We start from the raw sequence: 18,325 nt of genomic DNA on the forward strand, positions 1-18,325 counted from the left end.
GAATATCATGGTCCACCTCCAAGAAGGGCTTCACATCTGGGAAGAAACTGCCTGCGGGTAATTGGGTTTGCTAGAGTTGCCTCTCTAATTAATAACTGATTTGACTCGGAAATTGAAAATAATAGTTGAAATGATGGCATAAGCACAGGGGCATTGGGGCTGCTGCTGCTGCACTATTAAGAAAGGACTTTCCTGCACAGTCTAATGACACTATATGGCAGTTTGAGGAATGTGAAGTTGTTTGCCCAGGAGACCAACAATGTGATAATATTGGCATATAACCTTCTAGTATTTGAGTAATTAGTTGCTTAGCTACTTTGGATAGGTCATTATTTTGCAAACTGGAAACATTTGCAAGTGGTGATATTTTCCTCCAGTATGGTGAAAGAGCTAAACCTATTCTGGCAGTGTTCAACTCCTAGAAATATATATGCATAAATTGTTTCTAATGAGACCATCTGCCTTTTATAGCCCCTTTGGAACTAAATAGTACCCAAAGACCACTCTGTCTTTTAGATATCTGTGGTCAGAAAGCCTATGCCTGGCAATAAAAGTATATAGGTTTTTTGCAGATAGAGAAGCTTCTTGATGCCTACATTTGAAGAGGGGTGCGTGTGCGTGTGTGCGTGATACTGCTTGTATTTGTTAAAATTATTAGAAATCACTGGCCCGAATCTCTTAAGAGATAGCATCTGGTTACTCATCTGCTAAATTAGTATTTTTAAAGACAACAGAAATTCTGATCTTTCAGTTACAGGACTGGGGGAAGCTTTGGAAAGCTGCTTTACTGCGTCGGCATCTCTCCCTATTTGCAAATGCAGCAGCATTACTTTAAGGGACCGCTCCCGGTTTAAAATCACGGCTCCGTCACTGGGGCTGGGCACCTCATGCTGAAGCAGTCGCACTTGGCCCTGCAGCGCGGACGGTGTGACGTGCAGTGGGGGCCTCAGCGCACCTACTGCCCCCACCGGGCCCAGCCAGGCCCAGCCCACGCGGGCAGGGGGCCAGCAGAGGCTTGGCGCCTTTGAATCTCAGAGCAGCTCCTGCTGCCTGGATCGGGCCTAGAGAACAAGCTGGTCCTTTCGCTTGTGCTCATGGCCATACACCGGTTACCACCAAAATCATATGGTAACTCACAACTCAGTACTTGCCCCCCCTGCCCTTCCCTTGGCTGGGGCGGTGGGGGTAGACTAGCCAGGTGATCCCTTTACAGCTAACTTTCAGTCCTTCCCCTTTCAAGCCCTGATGTGGTGACACAGGCCTTTAAAAAGCTTCCCCTGAATGCTTGTTTGTTTGTTTCTTGTTTCGCCTTCTGACCACGTGTCTCAGTGTTAGCCTGAGGCTTCCTGAAGCCATGCACTGTGTGGTTTCCCTTTAAATGTTCTTTGCGGTTTCTCTTCCAGAAGATGGGCCCGCCTGCGCGGGCTCTATCTTGCAGAGACCTCTCGGCAAAGGGGAAAGCAAACAAGTCGCATGGTTTTACAAGCAGCACTGAGGGAGAGCTAATGTCGGTTTTCCAGGTGCAAACACAGCAATTTTACTTGGGCACTTAAAAATATGTGCCTTTTTTTCTTTCTTTTTTAATCCTGTTAACTTGAACATGTACAGCATGGGCCTTGTCTGCCTCAGAGGACAAATACAACCAACCGCCCCTCGCCGCCATCCCCATCCGCCACTGTCCCCATGGCACCAGGCCCAACCATGGCCTCCCCACAGCCTGCCTGGGCCCGCCATCCGGCCAGCCAATCACAGCGCACGCCCTGCCCCACCAGCCAATCGCACACCCCTCAGGGCCTCAGGCTGGCCAATGGGGATGCCCCGTTGGCTGGCCTGGGGGAGGGTGCCAAGGCGGAGGCAGCAGGGCTGTCATGGCGGCGCAGAGAGGCGATTAGCTGCACCGGCACCCCCTCCTTGGGGACAACAGCAGCTGGAGCGAGAAGAGCCCAAAAACCCAGCGTAGACACAGCCCTGGAGGCTCTGTTTTTTGTTTTTTTTTTCAGCTCAATTAAAAGCCATTGGTGTCCCTAGAAAGGCGGGTGGGAGGTTTTTTAGGGTGCACCTGGGCGGTGACCAGCCCCAAGACAGTCAGGTGTTTCCACGATCCTCTGTCTCAGATTAAATATTATCTGCCAGGTCACGTTAATTAGCATTGCATCTGTCATAACGCAGCAGGGTACTGAACTGATGGGGGGAGGATAAACACTTTCCTATTCACTACCCGCTGCTAATTAGTGGAAGAATTAAAAGAAAAAAAGAAAAAGAAAAAGAAAAAGCCGCACTCTTTGTAAGGGACAGTGAATCAGTGCTTTGTGGTAACTGAGCTTCTTTGGGTGAATCTGGGATATCAACATCATCCAAGATTAATCCAGCACTTTAGTCAGCGAACCTAGCGCATGTCTAGTCTTAATTAAGGCCTGACATAGCCATGCTACAGCTCAGGCCAAATGCACATTCAGGAGGCTTTGGGTTTGAGTTTTTTCAGTCATCATTTCTGCACCCCAGGAAAAAAAAAATCTCTCCCTTTGAAATCTCACTTGCCCTATTTCCTCTCAGAGGAAAGTTTTTTCTGGGAAGTTTGATAAAACTCCTTTGGTGTTTTTAGAGCTGTAGTGCTTTGAAATATATCTGAACTTTCCTTTAAAGAACTTTTTCTTTTTTCCTTTTTCTCTTCCTCAGCTCAAACACACTCCACAATAGCTTGGTCTTGTGTACCGTGTGAGTAGGTTAACTAGCATAATAAGAATATCGACGAGTTTATGGTTTATCCTTTTTTATTTCAGAAGACAGTGAAATCCCATTGTCTGTTCTCAGATCAAGTGTCTAGTAATCGCCACGTAATTTCTTATTTTAACGTATGTTACTCATAGTATTTCTACACACTACTGCAAGGGATAGTGTTACATGTGGCAGTTCTTATAATGCAGATAGTTCTGCACTGCCTACATCCATCAACACAGCCGAGTCAGCTGGGGAGAGCATTGGTGTGATCCTGCCTTGTGTAGGTGCACTGGCAGAGCCCGTTGAGTAGGCACCATTAGATTAATGGTTGCTAAAGCTGCTTGTTTCACTCCTTGGCATGCTTGTTATTGTAGTTTTATGCAGCCCAGCTTTACTGCTACACCTGCATTCATGGTACAAGCACTTTGCCTGTACAGGACAGGAGTACTGCACTGCCTACCAAGCACCCTTAATGTAGATACAGAGTGACTTAGTGCTAAGAGGACAGCTGTGAGAAAGAGCACGGTTACTGTTACTCTTTGTTCCAGAGATAATGGGATTTTTAAGATACAGAGAATGGGGAAAAAGTTTACTTTTTTTTTTTTTTTTTTTTTTGTGTAACGGCTGGACCTGATTTTGACATGGTTTCCAGCAAAACACACTTTAGAAGGCAACTTTTTTTTTTTTTTTTTTTTTACAAGCTTGTTTGCAAATACAGGGACTCTATCAGCAGGTTAGGTCTTCTGCAAATGTGTGTCTTAGTGTGGTTAAAGGCTGTCCATACACAAAAGTTACTATCTGGTTTGTAAACCACAGCTACAGAGATCAGAGAGGCACTTCCCTCTCAGCTTTTGTCAGAGCTCCAAGTCACCCTTCTCTGGACTCAGCTACAGCTCTGAGCAGTCGAAATGTCATTGAACATCTTTGTGCATTGCAGTAAAAATAAACAGAAATACACATCTTAATCAAGAAAAGACACCAGCTTTTACAATAAATCAACATGATGAGCAAATTGCTTCTGTTGCATTTAGAACAGTGTGGCCCACATCAGCATTATGTACATGAATGAAATGTTACATGCATGAAATTACATTCAACCACAGGCAGAAAAAATAAAAGTTCAAAAGAAAACTCAAGATGTAGTCAGAGCAGGGAGCTCTCTCTCCCTTCCTTTACAGAAGTGGATCGTCAGAGATCTACAGCAGGCGAGAAGCAGGGATGGATCTGTGGGAAGTCTGAGGAGATGCTGTTTTAGCCCTTTTCATTCTAATTGTAATTTACTCATGTGACAGATTCCCTGGAGAAAGAGGGAGAAGTAACAAGACAAACGGCTACATTCATTTTCATAGGTTTCGGCACTAAAGGGCGGAATCCAAATTTGCAGAGTAATCGCTATCTTGTGGTATTTCACAGGGTAGTGGCGCAAGTAAGAATTTTCACTCCTTACCATCTCCAATATGAGGTGAGTTCACCAGAAAATACTTATCAGAGTGTCACTAATATCAGAGGTGAACAAAGTAAACACATTTTAGAAAACATTTCTTCTTTGTGCTGCAGTGTACCTTGTCTGTAATCAAGTTGAGAGGCTGATACGGAGAAATGTACACAAATGCTTGTGACTAACAGGTTGGTTTTGGGCATACATTTTTGGCGGTGTGTGTGACACAAGTTCACCACTCTACCTGCAAGCAAGTGCTGTGTGGTTGTTTGCTTGGTGAGTCTCATACCTGGTGTCTGAACACTGACAGGTGAATTTCAGCCATCAAGCAGAGCCAGATCCTAGACTGCTGAGCTGTCTTCAACGCCTTTCCTACAAAGACCCAAATTTCAGGCAGCAGACAACGCAAAATGGTTTTATACAGAGTTCGTCTACAGTTCAGCTTTGCTAGTTGGCCAGCTGTGGCTAGCATAATGCAATCACAATCCCACTAGCAGCATTAATGGGGAAATGTTCTTGCAACCAGTTTTCTGAAGGTTACACTGGTAATCTTCCGTCTTATATCCAGTCATAAGTAAACTGTAAGGTAGGAGATGTATGCATTCTTTGTGTGCATCTGAGCACAGAGATTTGTCTTTCCTTTACTTCCCCTTCCTCAAGCATCCCCTTTCTGACATGTAGTAACTTAACTGGCAGCTTTTCCAAAGGAAAATTATATTTATTTCTGGCATCACAATATGGTCAGGAGGGAAAGTGGCTTAATCCCCACCTTCCAGTGCAGGCAACATTCACAGACTACTAGAAACAGCAGCCCTTCCACTAAGTCCTGACATTAAAACTCTACATAAAGTACAACGACTGGCAGGATCTTCTCTTTGTATTCCCCTTTTGCTTTTTCTTGCTTGTCTTCACTTTTAGCTTAGTCTTCTAGTCACCACAGCATCACTCCTCCTCTGCCAGAGGTCAGAGCATGCTTATCAATTCCTGTCTTCAGAAAAAGGGGCATCTTAGAAATCAAATGCCTGAGGGTGTGTCTGAGGTTGTTCCTTCCAAAAGCAGAGCAAACAGGCTTTCCTGGCATACGAAGGTCTTAGCCAAAGCTCTCATAACCTGTGACTGCCAAATAGCTTCTATGCTGAAAGGAGAAGCGTTGTTAGCTTTTCTGCTTGGTCTATCTGCATTGTCCTTCAGATGCTAGAAATCTGCCAAAGAGGACTGGGCACTGAGTGGGAGCTGGCACGCTTTTGACCACTACGTGGTCAGGGACAGGCTACCAGCTTCTCCCTGGAACAGACCTCCTTCAAAGGCAGAACTTTATTTCTTGCCCTGCCTCCTGACATTGCTGGTGCAGAGTTACTCTCCATGTCCCATTAATAAAATTTTTAAAAGCCAATAAATCTCCACTTCTTTTAATAATTCATTTTCATCTGAACAGATTCCAGGTGGGTGTTTAGACTCTCGCTTTCTCCTGGGACTTTGTGGATGGCAAGGAATCTGTAAACTGCACCGTTTAAAAATACCCATGCTGACACACCTGCTCGCAGTCTCCATAACTGGTAATTGCTAGTTTGTCTGGCTGGCTCAGGCTGCCTGTCGGCAGAAGTGCTCAGTGAATCTGCGTCTTTAAGAGCTGCGTCCTTTCCCAATGCCATGCCTTTGGGGCTGTGCTCTCCCTCCCCCAGACCTTAGATTCTCTCTCTGCAGGATGTCAGCTGTCATCCTTGTCTCCTCCCTTCAGTGGGATGGCTTCCTCTGCTCTTACTGTGATAAGAGTTTGTTTTCGTCTCCAACATACCCTGGGCTACTACCGCTCTCTGCATTTTTCTGCTTTGATACCTGCATTTATGTTCTGATTTCTCTCTCTCTCCTGGGGCCATCCTGCTTTTCTTTTCTCACCCAATGCAGCTCTGTTGTAAAGACAGGTATAACTAATAGCACTGAGCTCTGTCAATGAAGCAGAGTTCAATTTACCCTTTACAGAGATCATATGGAATCTGGCGCAGGCAAGAACAGTTGGGCTAAGATTTATGTGGGACTGTTTGTCTAAATGGGTTCCTTACTTCCTTATTTCCATGGAGCAAGGAAGCTGCAGACATCTGCTCTGTGCCTGATACCGCTTCTGATTTCACTGGTAGAAACTTTCCCCAATAGACCGTAGCAGGTAAATTCCCAGACTGGCATTTTTTTTCTATCAGGGGCTCCGTTTCCACAAGGGAGATATAGGCAAGGTGGGGGTTTGCTGTGCAGCATCTCATCCTCTGCAGCTTACATGAGCAGTGGAAATCCTTTGCTCTAGGCAGCTCACACACCACTTTCTCTCTGAAGGAAAGTGGAGACGCGTACCTTGAGGTCCGCGCTCTCAGAAATTGCCCACGCCAGGCACAAGTGCAGAGCAGTTCTTGCTCTGCTCAAGCACTGTGTGTCTTGGCACCTCCGTCCTCCCCGGAGAGAAACCCTATCGTTGTTTTCATTGTTACTCTCGTGCTGTGCCAGAGGCTGATTTGAGATTTGCCAGGGAAGACTGATGCTTCTCTTGCCCAAACCGTGGCAGCACTTTCTCCTCCAGGACAGAGTACAGCTACTGGAAAACAGCTATGGAGTCAGGGCAGGCTTTTGGCTTTTGGACACTTCATGGATTTGGGACTAGACTAAGACAACAGTGAACCACAGACCCGCAGAGACACCCAGGCTCCAATTAGAGATAAATCCAGTTTTATGCCTAAAGGTTATTTATGGCTTTGGAAATGTGTACAAAAGCTCTGCTGTGTCACTTGTGGCCTTCCACGCTGCTGTGAAATAGACCCAGGACTTTGCTGTGCAGATACTCGTGCCTTCAAACGGAAAGGGGCATTCAAAATAATGAGAAAGAGACTGACTGTATACGAGCCCTGTAACAAAATAAATTGAGGGGAATGCGTTAACTTTTGTTTTATTTAACTTTGCCAACTTTCAAGTCAGCTCTCAAGCACCCAGAAGGTTTTACAAAATGTTTAATCTAGCTCAGACAATTTCCTGAACTCCCTAACTGGACCACCCCATTTTCTGAAATGCTGCCAAGAAGCCTTAGTTACTCGTGGGCTCTGGCGTGCTACTCTTTCACAACTTCTTGCTGTCCTCTAACCCCCACCCTTAAGCCGTTGTGCACGCCTTAATATAGTCCAGAAAGAGGAACCTCCTAGACCTCACTGTAAATGCCTGATTAAGCAAGCCATGCCAAAAGCCAGCAACGGGCCTGTCAAAGGATTGGCCCAGCATGTCTCCGGGCTGCACACAGTGTGAGCACGAGCCCGCAGCCTGCCTGTGCTATCGCGCCTGCTCCAGGTGTGCTTTGCCCACCTCCCAGCTCCCCCTGCCTATGGCACGAGCTCTGCACCTGTCTGTAGAAAGCGCAGTGATGCTGCCTGGCACAGATGTATGGGGCCACGGTATAGTCTCACTTTGCCCTGGCTCACGTGCCAGGTTTGCTGTCCTAATGCCTGTGGTATGGACCGCTTCCAGCAGCCGCTCCGTGTGTCCGGCAAAAAGCAGCGTGGGCTCTATCTCAGCATCACAGGAGAGATACTGTGGTGAGGATCACCTGTCTCCTCTCACCTCCACCACTGCAGACTGAGTCTAGGCTGCTTTTCCGGGGCAGTGAGCAAGGAGGGTTGCGTGTGGCACACGGGGTTGCTGTGCTGACTCCAAAAGCCCTCAAAGATGCAACTTTCAGGCCTTAAAAAATGAACTTGTTTCCAGCAGAGTCAGAGTGTAGCGCGGCTTTGGCACAGCTGCAGCTCACTGGGGTATGACTAGTTTTAGTCATTCTCCCGCTAAGCAGTGCGTGCTGTTTGGGGGCTCGCTATTGTGTTTTATCACTGTGCGATAAAAGTTTCCTCCTGAAACTTAAAGTTTCCTGCTGTTCTCCTATGCTTCCCTCTGTTGTCCACCCACGCCACAGTCTCCAAATAAGGGCAGTGAGCTCCCTAGAGCACTCCACCACCTACTCATCACCCTGCTGTCCTTCCTCCCCTGCCTGCTTGTCCTGTCCCTTCCTGGTCACAGAGGAGGCAGGAGGACAGCAAAAACTGGCTGGGCTTTTCCAGGGATTTCTGGAGGGATTTGCTCTCTTTCTCTCCCCAGATCTGAGCCTGACTGGCCCATCTTTAGGATTTTTACTGAAAGAGGTGTCATTCAGCCACAAACCCAAATGCTATAAGAAGATGGGGGGAAGAGGATAAAGACAGCAGTAAGAAAAGTGATGAACTAAACCACAAGGAGCACGTGTCTGTCTGCAGCTCCTTGCTGGCTAAAACTGGCAGAGCTCATCAGAAACCAGCCAGCAGCACTGGGGTCAGACCTAGCCCCGTGGTGGCACCAAGGGGGTGCCCGCTGTGGGGTGCTCGCTCCCAGCACCTGCAGGAGGTGAGGTGGTGTTCCCAGCTCCCCAGGCAGGGTCTGAGGGAGCGCTGAAATCCTCCCGTGCACAGGGCTTTCCTCCCCTCCGCCCAGGCAGGCAGTGCTGCTGCAGGGGAGACCCTGCCGGTAGGGAACGGCAGCATCAGCAGCTTTCTAAAGGCAAATTTTTGCCAGGGGCAAGGAGATTTCTGAGGGAAGAGCCATCCGGCACTAGCAGGGCTCAGTTTCATGTACTCAAGACGTTTGACTTGCCTTGGGGCGTGTAGCTGGCATGTGGCTCTTAGAAGGTCCAGCTTCCTGCTTTCTCTTGCTGGAGATCTCTGCTCTGAGAGTGGTGGCATGAAGGGTCTTATACAGCTTCAGAGTCAAGGAGTTATTGCTCAGGTATTATTTCCCTACCCTTCACAGAATTATTGCAGGAGAGAGAGGATTAACAGGTATGCAAATCAGAGTAGGGCGAGGGAGGAAGATCTATGATAAAAAATTAATAAATGCCACTGTGGTATTGCTTTGCAAGCTCTCAGATGCCTTTTTTTTTTTTTTTTAAAGGAAGCCTAGTGTGTTTGCAGGATGACTGCAGCCCCAATGGGAACAGGGAGCAAACATTCCCCTTCTGGCTCATGTGCTGGGTCAGGGAGCAAGATCTCCCGCATGGCTGTGGCTAGGCATAAGCAGCCAGCACACACGCGCGCACACATGTGCATCCCTTGAGGAACTGTAATGTCTCCTCAACACCCTGCATCTGGTGCTTGGGGCTGAGAAAGAGCCACAGCATCATGCCACACACTGAGCAGGAGAGGCAGCAGGTGATGGCAGAGCACAGTGAAGCCTCCCCGTTAAACCAGTGCCTGAGGCAGTGAAGGAACAGACTCCCCAGCGTGTCCAGCACTGCTGGGACTGGCTGTGGTCCCCAACCCGCTGGGCTGCACTGAGACCTTATGTCGCACTGCAGCCCACATCACACGCCTGCTCCTCCCGCTGCCAACGGCCAGTGCCAGGCAGCAGCCCGGGGGGAACCAGGCAGCCGAGTCCCTCCTCGCTTTGGGCACTGGCCCAGTCCCTTGTGCCACAGCACCTTGCCCTTGCCTAGGTCTGATTTAAGCAGGAGGCAGCACACCTGCAACCCACATCACCTAACCTAGGATCATGCATCCTGTTGGCTGGGGCTCACGGCAAACTAGAGTGATTTGGATAAGTCCCTTAGTGCCCAATCTCAATTTCTAAATAAATCTGCTTTAAATTACATTGATTTATGATTCAGGTATTTTTATTTGATCAGTCAGCAATGCTGCAAAACCTTCAGGCACTTAAAATATTTCTAATCTCCCTGTCCTGTCAGATGGAGGCTTGTTTTTAAACCCCTGAATCCACCAGCCTCTCAGCCAAGGCTCCCAGCGCTGACTCCAGAAAAGAGCCAGAAATGTGTGTCAGCCAAGACCTAACACAAACCTGTCTCCTGCCCTGTTACTGGGGCCTTCTGTTTTCCTGGCTCTTGTACATCACAGTGCCCCAGTGTGACTGGTGTGTAAATTACCCAGCATCTCTGGGGTCTCTAGCTGTCATGTGAGGGTCCCTGGGATTTACCTGAACCCAGAGTGAGGGTGTTTAGGACACTGGCTGTGACAGTACACAGTTCTGGGAATCTAGATTTTAACATTTGTATCAGGAAATCAGCTCTCAGTGTCACAAGGTTAGACAAATACCTGATAAAGAAATAAACCTGCCAAATAAATTTACTTTGCAAAAAGACTAAGCCCTGGAGAAGTCTCTGCTGTGTACTTTAAAAAAAAAAAATGTCTTACACCTTCACTTACGGACTGGCTGAGATACTGCATTCCTCTGCGTTCGTGAGAGAGCGGCAACCGAAGAGGGGTGAGCTTAAGGGAATGTCCTAGGGGCCGTTTGGTTGCAATGCAGCCGTGGGCGAGGAGCAGGGACTATCCTCGCTCTGCCTCCGAAGCAATAGCAGGGGGCCCCGCCAAGCACCGAGCACGCTTGAGCTTAACGTTGTTAGCAACTGAGCCGGATGTTTAAAGCTCTGGCAAGTCAAACGGGCTGAGCACAAAGCTGTAGTTTTGACCTGACCTGTAGACCAGCAGAAATAAACCCCGCCTGGAACTGGGCTTTCTGGAGTTTTCCAGTCTGCGCTGCCCCTGCTGAAACTCCTGCTGCACTCTGGAAATAACCAAAGTACTGGCGTTTCAATCGGGCTGATGCAGAAGTAGGTTGATTTCCTTTGGCCAGCAGTTGTTTACTATTAAGTAACCTTGAAGACAGAGACACTGCTTTGTGTCCACAAAGCCATGAGCTGGTCTGAGCCACTGGTTTCTCCAGAATAACACACCCTTCCTTCTTTTAAAGTTTCCCAACATCAACAATTGTTGCTTGCTGCTACCCAGGGCATTGACTTGAAAACTAACAATGCGCCTTTTTGATGCAGCCTATTTGCATCTCTTTGTTGACTTTGCTAATCAAGCTCACTTCTCAGCCTTTGAAAGCGGTGGTAATCAAAGGCACACTGGCTCTTTGGGCATGGCAGCCATTTCAGGAGAGGTAACCCCTTGGGGACCAGACACTTTTGGTCACTGGGCTGTTAATAGCTATGTCAGGAGCTGGTGGCTGCTCTGAGCATCCAGGCTCCAGATGCACACAACATGCTCGCTCATCTCTCTGAGGGAAGCTACGGGAGACAGCAGAGCCAAGCTAACGCCACACTGCCACCAAAAGGGCAGCACTGAGCTGCCCACTCCTCCTCTCTTGCCCTGCTCCCCCGGCTGGGCAGATCTGCCTCCTTCCCTTGGGCTGCATTCTAGGGGGTATGCAGGCCCCACTGGCCTCCCTGGGAGAGCGGGAAGCTCTCCTGGGTCCGATTTCTACCCATCAGCAAGCACAATCAGCTTGCAAGGGGAGCAGGGGATATTTGCAGTGGGGACTGCCCCCATCCAGCAGCAGCAAGCCCTCTCCTGCAGAGAAACCCCATGGGAGAGTGGCAGCAGCTGCTGCAACTAGATGCCCCAAATACCTAAGTGCTTCCAGCAGCACCAAGGGTATCACAGGGATGGTCCTCATGCTGGGGGGCTCAGTCTGGCAGGGCAGCTTGGTAGCTACGAAGCCACCCTCATGCCTCAGAGCTGGAGAGGCAAAAGGATGAATTGCTCACTTTGTGCTCAGCTCCTATCCCATGCTTTCCTCTGCGTGGCCTGCTTGAAGGGGAAACCCAGAGCAGAGCTAACTAAGTTTAACTCCGCCTGTGAGCTGGCTCACCTCAGAAATGGGATTTTTGTGTAGATTAGCAAATCTCAAAGTTATTCAAAATATTTCCCTTAAGATGTCAGGGGGCGGAGGCAGGTATCCAGCTTCAAACTGTTCAGATCAGTACCCTCAGTGCTCTATACCCCTCACTTCAGCAACACAACAAGGTTAACGGAGAGGCTGCGCCTGCGCCCACCAAGCGGTCAGACACCTAACACCCATTATATTCCTGTGGTCTTTGAGGAACTTCTCCTAAATAAGCACCCACGGACCTCTCATCTAACGTGTGGCAACCAGAGCCCCAGGCTCCCAATTCCCAGCGATGGGCTCTGCAATTAAAAGGTGGTCATTTCTGAGCAGCCAGGCTGGGTTGTTAGAAAAGAGTACCTTCTGCGTGTGTTGGCCCCAGTGTTAAATTTGCATACTGTATTTGCCAAGGGTTATTAGTGTTGATCAGCTGTTAAATAATCTGCCCTTTTCATTTCCGGAGGCCTGTCAGGACTTGCCTTCATGTAGGCTTTTCTTAAACAAGAGTTTTCTGGCATATTGGAATAGGATTTTCATTAGGGAGCCTTTTCCTTGAAATTTCAACAGCTACAAATACTAAACACCGTCTCTGATATCATGAGTGTCTGCCACTTGTGTTGACTAACTCTGTACATCCACGGCACATTAAAATGGCCCCGGCCGAGGAGCAGTGGCAATCGGGCTTTAGACCCACTGACAATAAACAGGCTGGATTTCCTCATTCTGCCAATGAAGGACCTGACAGATGAGATGAAGATCACAGACCCCATGTCAGAAAATGAAATTGTTCCCGGTTAGAAAAGGGCACTGAAAGGCGGGAATATACAGTCTTTAAAAACTGCCTCACCTTATTCCTTACCTTCCAGATAGTCTTTGAGGTTACAGTTGTCTCACGCTCCTGGGAGAAGTTTCAGCTGTGTCTAAACCCTGCCATAAACCCTTTGCGATTAGCCAGCAATAGAAACCCCTCAGCCTTGGGAGGCTGGGGGCATGGGGCTGACGTTTCGGAAGGGGTGGCTTGTGACTCACACGGAAACGGCAGGACAGGGTAAGAGCCGCCTTGGTCTCCTGGTTAGGCAACACTGTTGAAGGCAGCTGGAAAGTCAAGCCAGGAAAAAAAATAGCTTGAGGACTGAGAGAAACTTTGTAACAACCAGCTGGTTCCCGCGCACGCAGTTATATTCAGTACCCTATAAACTGTTGAAAGAGCCCGAAAGGAATAAAACACATGGGTATAGCAGGGAGGCGAAGAGGGTTTTGTTATGCATACGGGCTAGCCTTGAATAGGCCTGTAGGGAACCAAAAAAAAAGGAAAAGAAAAAAGCATTACTGCGTGAGAAATGACCATCACAGTTACCAGCGGGTGACGGAAACCGCCTGCCTCCGACCCGGCCGCTCACCCGCCCCGCTTCCCCCTGCCTCAGGGTTTGGGGCCGGGAGCTTTCCCGCGGCGCGGCGCGGGGCCGGGGGGCGAGGGGGGGGCTTCCCCCGCGCCGGCCGCTGCGGGGAGCGCGGCCGCCGCCCGCCGCGGAGCTGCGGCCAGGCGGTACCCGGCGGGCAGAGCTGCCGCCGGAGATAAGGCGGCGGAGCGGGGAGGGCCCTGCGGAGCCGCGATAGAGACGCTTCCCCGCGCCCCGAGGTGCGAGCAAGGCGAGGCGGCGGCGACCGGCAGCGCCCGCCGCGCCGGGCGGCCCCTGCGCGGCGCTTCGCGGGGAGGCGCCGGCTCCCAGCGCCCTGCAACCCCCCCCCCCCCGGGCCGAGCAGGCAAAGGCTTCGGCTTCTCTCCTAGCCCTCGGTCCTGGGGGCGGACAGCGTTACAGCCCCGGGACAAAATAAAAGCAGCCGAGTGTGAGAAATAAACGATTTGACCCTAACTTCAGTTCTTGGGCATGACCCATAAAGCACGTAAAAAACGTTTTTTTGTTTTTTAAGCTATCTGCCTGCTGCTTACCTCTCTGCTACGGTGACTCAGCTGTGCCCTTGCAGGTACTCTGCATTACTAGGTGACAAAGCAAGAAGTTAGAATTGATTAATTGGTTAGTACCTTAAACAGCTATTCCTGCTCAATTATTGACAGGTTTGTTAATGGATTACTGTTTAAACAATTCTGATATTTTAAATTACCTGGTATTTTATAGCTGCGTATTTACTAAAAAAGGGCACCCCTTGCATCTATTAACATATTAAAAGAAAAATAAAACAGCCAGGCTGATATAATGTACAAGGTGGCATTACTCTGGGTGCTTCCTAAGCTAGGAAAATCTTATTTGTTTAATAATAAGTTAGTCATGAATATGCAAATCTGCATCAGTGCAGTACCTCACTTCTGTCACTATTAATGAGTTGCAAATTAATGTGACAACAAAAGGAAAATCTATTTAGTGGCAGAACTGTGGTTCATACCTGGCTCAAGAGAGCAACCATTCACAGTCATTTCAGTCTGCTGGAGCAAAATGTGCACGTGGTGCAGAAAAGGTTTGCTTCTGGGCTAGCAAACCAGAAATAACCAATATGCTGCCTTCACCCCCAAGCCCTTATGAAGCATTGCCAACCCCATTTTAGCAGTCAAGGAAACAGAAGAGTAAACATGAGTGTGAGATGATGAAGAAGAGAGGTTTATATTTAAAGTCTTAACCTGTAACTTTGGTTATATTAAGGATCAGAAACAACAGAAACATTCCTAAAATAGTCTTTAGTTAAATCAAGGGTAAAAGGGAGCATCGCTGGTAATGATTCATCACACGCTTAACTTGCAGGGAGAGGCCATCTCTTCACTCTGCAATCAAGGTGAGCCCATGCAAAGCATGCTAAAGCGTGAAATGCAGAACTAGCAAGACTGCTGCAGGAAAGAAGACTCCATGTGAGGATCTAGTTGCATTACTTGCAAAGACCTTCACCTACTTCAGATCTGTTAAGAGACTTTTTCACCTGATGATATGCAGGCTCACAGAGTGAAACCTGTTGGATTCAAGCCACTTTCTTCTCCTGCCCATCCTCCTAGCAGGGATGCAACAGCAAATAAGCAAATTGAGAAAAGACCAAATATATGTCTTTGTAACTGCAGCGTTCAACTCATGTCTGGTATAGTGATGCCAAGCCCCCTCCTACCAACACTGGACCCATACTAGTCCAGTATGGATCTGATGCTCTGCAAACAATTTTAAACTGAGCCGATACTATTTTTCAGCTAACTTGCATCGGTACAAGTTCAAAGTAGCGATGTGTACTTTTTTCCTGTATGCACTGAAGTAATGATGCTGAATGTTTAATAGCGGTCCCCCAGTGCTGAGGTATGGCAGCTACCTGCATTTACCACTCCCTGACACCTTGTTCATATTAACGCACAAGCCATGGCTCTCATCTGTAGTTACCATGTTTAGCACAGAAATGAAGGGAGGAGTCAGCTTCAAACTCTTTGATTCCTGGGGCAAGCTTGGCCCCTGGGAGCAGTTTAAGGACAGTTTCCTTTCTGCCTCTGTGATCCTGCAAACTAGGAGCTGGTCCAGCTTCCAAAGGGCATCTGGGCTCTCCCTTTAGCGGATTTACCCCTAGAGTGCACAAACTTCAAATACAAACAAGCGCCAAACACCTCTGGCCCTTGCCTGCCACGCCAGCAGTGTCCTTGGCACAAGTTTCCAGCTAGGCCACTGGAGCAAAAGGGGGAGATAACAGCAAACCAGAAGAAACAAGAACAGCACGCAGAGGGAGAAATTACCCAAACGGGAAATTTCCGGGGCTGCTTCCACTACGCAGAATCCAGCCTAGGTGGGTAAGGCAAGTAGGCCAAGGAGGGGGTTCAGGATCTTGCAGTCCTCAGCAGTATTGCTTATCTGAAGTGAAACCTCCCAGCACTGCCCTCGCTGTGACTTCTCTCCCCTGCCATCTAGCCAGCCTGGAGTGGGGTATTTCCTGATATTTCCCAGCCAGTACCAAGTAAACATTTAGCAATGGAAACTCCCTTGAGTGAGGCTCACCTGCCTGCTCGAGCCAGCAGTCGGTCTTTCCCCGCTGCACCAGTGATTCCCCAGTATCTCCACGGGGCTGCACAACCCCCCAGTCAGCCAAATCCAAGTAATAAGCAGGAGGAATTCAAGGAAGCCCCTTGGCAACAACACAGCACTTCTACCCTGCGGAAGGCAGCATGCGGGCACTGCAGAGTTTTACCACCTCCAGAGGCTGCATTTCTATTTCCTTATTTTTAATGAACCTGGAGAAATGCCAGCAGTGAAACAAGTATCTTTGGCCCACAGAAGATGCAAGTGGTGTAGAGGAGAACGGCTTGAGTCCAGAGGCTGAAATGATGAGGTGGCCAACTCCCTGGCACCGCCACAGAGCAGGATGCAGCCAGAGCTGCCCTAGTCCCCAGTGCTGGAAACGTGGCCAGCACTTTGCCTTCTGCCAGGGGATGGCTGCCCTGCCCACGCTTGCTGTCACCAAGATAGCTCCCTGGGGTCACACTGCCATCTCTCCTCTCCCCATGGGAACTACCTCCTGGGCTTGCCAACTGCAAAACTACCTGTGCAGAAAGCTTCTTGCATCACAGTCTCTCCTAAATCACCCAGAACAGGGTCAGCCAAGCTAGCCTCCTACGATGAGCAGCATGGGACATAAGCCCTGCTCTGTCTCCTAATCTTCCACACTCTCTCAAGCACCCTCACACAAGCTTAGACACAAGGGGAAAAAAGCACTTTCTAAAAGATAAAATGGTTGCGTTATGTCAAGGGACAGCACTGCCGTCAGGTGTTCCATGCCAGGGCCCTATTTATAGGAAGCAGACAGGCCCTGGGGCAGGCACACACTTGCATTACAACAGCATTAGCTTATTACTGTATTTGAGCACCGATGCAAGTGCCAGCATGGAGGAAGCCCAACTGTACTCGGGGCGCCTGTGGAGAGATAGTGGAAAGCTGACTAAGCGGAGACATTTGGGGAGCACGTGCTCGTGATCATTTGAGGAGGAGCTGGCCCAAAAGAGGAAGCTACGTCAATCTTCTGTTCGCCCACGGGGCATGGAGAAAAGAAGTGAGGTATCTGCCACGCACTCGTGAAGTGGTACAAAGCTGATTTATGCTCAGCTCAAACCAGCCAAGCAGTATGCAGCAATCAGATAAACATGCCTGTAACAATTGCTTCTAACCTTCTCCCTTACCTTAATTTTTCTGATTCACCTCTCTTTTCCAGGAAAACTAGGGAATAAAAGCACCCAGTGTGGCAGAACAAGAATGGCCATGGGCGCTCAGTTATAGACCACTGACTAAAAAGGAACTCCAGGAGGTGCATGTAAGCTGGACAGGAGAGAGCATCACCTTTATGCAGAGTCGGGAAAAAAATGTTGGTGCTCAGCTATCAGCTTTACTACTTGTTCTCTGGGGCACCTTCAGGAATGAAGTGTCCTTCTCCCTTAGCTCCATAATGAGCCGATCAGACCCTTAAGAAAGGGCCTGTCCAAACCCAGGGAGTCCAGTCTTTTAGATTCAGAGTTGAGAGTGAAATTCTCTTCCGTGAAGATATGCCCAAAGTGTGCTCGGAGCCCTAAGGCTTTATATTAAAACTAAAGCATTTACCCTCATACTATTTCCCCTCCTCCATAGGCACCGCTGAAAAGAAAATTCAGTCAATTCATCTTAAAAAGATGACAAAGGAGGAAAAATAATTGAACCTATTCACTATCCTTTAACTAAAAGGTAATGCAAAAAGTATTGTGAATACTGCTTTTAAACCTCTGTCCCATAAAAGGCTCCCAATGTTTTCTAGTAACCTTGAATTTAGAAGGGCAATGTAGATTCTACATCAGATTTCATAAAATGCTCTCCAGCACCTGTGCCAGCTCTACTCTGCTTCAGGAAATGCAAGCAGAGCCTCCTTTTATAAACATTAACAAGTCAGAGCTCATTTCACAATCGTGTACAGAATTAATGGAAGTCACTTTAGCATCTTCATTTCTCAACAGTTTTATTGCCTTTAAGAAAATTTTTGTAAAATATAAATACAAAGGCAGGAGATTTACTTACAAAGTTAAAACACAGATCTCAAACATAAACACACAATTCAGAAAATTTAGTTTATGTACAGTTTCAAGCAACTTCAACATATGTTAGTTTTTCAATATTTTACAAGGTACAGAAAAAATAGTTCAAAGTCTTCTTTAAATAAAGAGCATAAAATGTTTAAACATATATAAACAATCCGGTTTGATGTGTGAAAACTAAATTTCACAGCTTTTAAATTAGGATATAAAAGTTCTTACAATTAGTTGATGCGTATGGATATGGTTTAATTTATATTACAAACTATTGAATTATATTCAATAGTGCTTACCTGGCCAAAGCAGGTAATTCTGTAAACAAAAAAAACAAAAATAATATCACGAAGTGCCTTACCAAATTCTGTCTCCCAAACAAGCCACATGACTTTGATCACATCACCTATAAAAAGTATGTTCTGTGTAATCAGTGCTTTGTATGAAACAAAGTCAATGTGTGGGTGTGTTCTTAA

General features: G+C 47.9%; 1 long non-coding RNA gene across 1 annotated transcript; it reads right to left on the reverse strand.

The window, feature by feature from the left end:
- Positions 1-2,753: 2,753 nt before the first annotated feature.
- On the reverse strand, positions 2,754-13,825 carry LOC106483662 (uncharacterized). The gene is made up of 4 exons (XR_001292437.2): positions 13,782-13,825; positions 12,690-12,925; positions 4,446-4,528; positions 2,754-4,015 (listed from the first exon to the last, which is right to left on the reverse strand). It is a non-coding gene; the product is annotated as an uncharacterized lncRNA (long non-coding RNA).
- Positions 13,826-18,325: the final 4,500 nt, after the last annotated feature.

This window comes from Apteryx mantelli, chromosome 1 (assembly GCF_036417845.1).
Source record: "Apteryx mantelli isolate bAptMan1 chromosome 1, bAptMan1.hap1, whole genome shotgun sequence".
Classification (NCBI taxonomy): Eukaryota; Metazoa; Chordata; class Aves; order Apterygiformes; family Apterygidae; genus Apteryx; species Apteryx mantelli.